Source organism: Myotis davidii, unplaced genomic scaffold (assembly GCF_000327345.1).
Source record: "Myotis davidii unplaced genomic scaffold, ASM32734v1 scaffold1184, whole genome shotgun sequence".
Taxonomy (NCBI): Eukaryota; Metazoa; Chordata; class Mammalia; order Chiroptera; family Vespertilionidae; genus Myotis; species Myotis davidii.
The window spans coordinates 72,857-76,418 of NW_006294682.1; positions in this window are offsets into that span (position 1 = coordinate 72,857).

Sequence of the window (3,562 nt, forward strand, 5' to 3'; positions counted from 1 at the left end):
AAAAATTGAAAGTGAATGCAATCATCATGCTATTGAGAAATCTTAATAGTAAGTTGGGTCTTTGTAATGGTACCAGATTTATTATCAAAAGAGTACAACATAACATTATCAAAGCTGAAGTATTAACAGGATCTTCAGAGGGAAAGGTTGTTCTGATCCCAAGAATTGATTTGTCCCCATCTGACAGTGGCCTCCCATTTAAATTAATATGACGACAGTTTCCCATGATGCCAGCATTTGCAATGACTATTAACAAATCACAAAGACAAACTCTAGATAGAGTAGGAATATTCCTACCTGAACCCGTTTTTGCACATGGTCAGTTATGTGTTGCTTTCTCTCGAGTTCGAAGAGCATGTGATGTTAGAGTTAAAGTTAAAGTTAAAGTTCTAAATGCTTCATCACAGGGGAAATTAGTCAAGCACTCTGAAAGTTTTTTTACTCTTAATGTGGCATACAGGGAGATATTAGAATAAGTTTAATCACTTTATCAGTCATTGTTTGCATCACTGTTTTTTTTATATCATGTTTTTGTTTCTTTTATGTCATATTTTTGTTGTTTTTATATCATGACTCTGTTGTTATATCCTTTTGTTACTGTTTGTTTATTAATAAAATTATATATAATTTTCATATACATTTTACTAATTTTCTTTCATCTCTCGTACTTCTATTATAGAGAAAGGGCAAATAGCAACATTAATTAATTCTCTTTTGATGTGCATGAATTTAGTGCTCTGGGCCACTAGTACACATGTAAAACAGATAGACACAGAAACAGTATGGTATTAGCGAGCGTTGCAGCCGTGGGCAAACTACAGCCCGTGGGCTGAATCTGGCCCGTTTGAAATGAATAAAACTAAAAAAAAAAGACCATATCCTTTTATGTAATGATGTTTACTTTGAATTTATATTAGTTCACAGAAACACTCCATCCATGCTTTTGTTCCGGCCCTCTGGTCCAGTTTAAGAACCCATTGCGGCCCTCGAGTCAAAAAGTTTGCCCACCCCTGGTTAAGAGGGTGGGTGGAGTTTGGAAAAGAAGGTGAAAATTAGGATAGAAAGAGACTTTGCTTGGGGTGATGGGCTCATGATGCAGTATGCAGATGATGTTTTCTTGAATTATACACTTGAAACCTTTGTGGTTTTGAGAACTAATGTCACCCCAATAAATTCAATAAAAAACAAACAAAACATAATCCCAAAAGTTTTTGTTTGATCAACAGAAATGGAGTTGCCACAGAATTTGAGATGGGAATGGCTATAGGTACAGCAGTTTTAATGAAGGGTATTAGGATGTTGGTTTAGGGCCAAATGTAAAATGGATCTTAATGTTAAAATAATGCATGGCTCTAGGATCAAATTTTCAATTAAAATGTCCTTTAAATCAGAGACTATGTCTCTCAGCTTTTAAAATCTCACAAAATATCTTGCACAGGTCATTGCACACAGAATATGTAATAAAAATACTTGATGAATGAATTAAATGTACTCAGTTCTTGCAAATTACTCATCCTCCCAATACTCTGTGTAAAATATATAAATATAGCTTCTCTCAAATCATTGTTTAACATTTTGTTTATCCACTATTATAACCAAAGAAACATTTTTAATGGATAAAAAAGCCAAACTGATATTTCTAATATAATATAAAGGTAATATGCAAATTAACCCTCACAAGATGGCTACCTATGACCCCGCTGGCAGGTGGTTACTGAGTTACGATTGTTGGGGTCCAACCCCAGCAGGTTCAGGGGTTCTCAAAGGTGTGGACAGAGTTGGTGAAGAAGAAATGACTCAGAGACAGCGTTCAGTTGATCAGCAGCCTAGCCAGGTTCTCTAGCCAGGATCTCCAGCCAAGTTCTGTCACTAGGTTTTATTGTCTTGTTACATCTGTATTTATACCAGTTGCTTTTAATCCTGTCAATTCTATTCCAAAGGTTAGGGCGTTTCTTATCTCCATTCCAGGGTAAGTAAATAGTGTAGTTTAAGCTTGATTGTAGTTAAAGTGATTAACTATCTGCCTGGCACTTAGTTAAGGCGTTTTACTGATTTATTCCCTTCCTTAGTCCTGTTAATCCCTAACTCCAGGGGAAAATCTCCACCTGGGGAAACAAACTTTCTCAGAGAGGTGACCTTCATTAAAACACATAGCACTAAGAAGGGGAGCAAACATAATAAGAACATTATGCCATATATGCCAGGTCCCTTGAAACATATGCTATGCAGATGTTTCTTCCCTGTGTCAAGCAGCAAGGATGGATAGGCTTCCGGCAGATGACCAAACGACTAAACAGCAGGCTCCTTGGGTCAACCACACTGGCAGGGGGTTGGGGGAATGAGGGGTGACCAGGCAGGCAGAAGGGGCAGTGGGGGTGACCAGGCCAGCAGGGGGGAAGTTGAGGGCAACCAGGCCTGGCTCAGAAGTTTCTAGGACTGCATTTTCTTTTCGAAGTAACTAAAATAGGTCAAGGCAAAATGATAGTAATAATTACAGGAGTAGGACAATGACACAGCATTCAGAAAACTGGTTATAAGATTACATCTGTTCTGAGATATTTCATTAAACCCTAAACAAGCCCAGAGAGGAAAAGAACTAAAGTATTATGAGTGTCATTTTTTTCCCCATTGACCTCTCCCCATTGACCCACACACCCCAGCACATGCCCTCATCCCCCTACTTTCTATGTCAATTGGTTATGCTCATATGCAAGCATACAAGTCCTTTAGTTGATCTCTTACCCCCTCACCCTACCCTTCCCACATAGATTATACAGTCTGTTCAATGCTTCCATGTCTCTGGTTCTATTTTTGTTCATCAGTTTATGTTGTTTATTATATTCCACAAATAAATGAGATAATGTGATATTTATCTTTCTCTGATTGGATATTTTAATTAGCATAATGCTCTCCAGTTCCATCCATACTATTGCAAATGGTAAGAATTCCTTCTTTTTTTTAAGGCAGCAAACTATTCCATTGTGTAGATGTACCACTGCTTTATAATCCATTCGTCTGCTGATGGGCGCATAGGCTGTTTCCAAATCTTAGCTATTGTAAATTGTGCTGCTATGAACATAAGGGTGCCTGTATCCTTTCTGATTGGTGTTTCTGGTTTCTTGGGATACATTTCTAGAAATGGGATTATGTGTTCAAATAGGAGTTCCATTTTTAACTTTTTGAGGAAACTCCATACTGTTTTCCACAGTGGCTGCACCAGTCTGCATTCCCACCAGCAGTGCAGGAGTGTTCCTTTTTCTCTGCATCCTCTCCAGCACTTGTCGTTTGTTGATTTGTTGATGATAGCCATTCTGACAGGAGTGAGATGGTACCTCATGGTTGTTTTGATTGGCATCTCTCTGATGATTAGTTATTTTGAGTATGTTTTCATGTCTCTTGGCTTTCTGAATGTCCTCTTTTGAAAAGTGTCTGTTTAGTTCCTTTGGCCATTTTTTGATTGGATTGTTTATCTTCCTTTTGTTAAGTTGTATGAGTTCCCTATAAATTTTGGAGATTAGGAAACTAGACCACCAACTTACACCATACACAAAAATAAACTCAA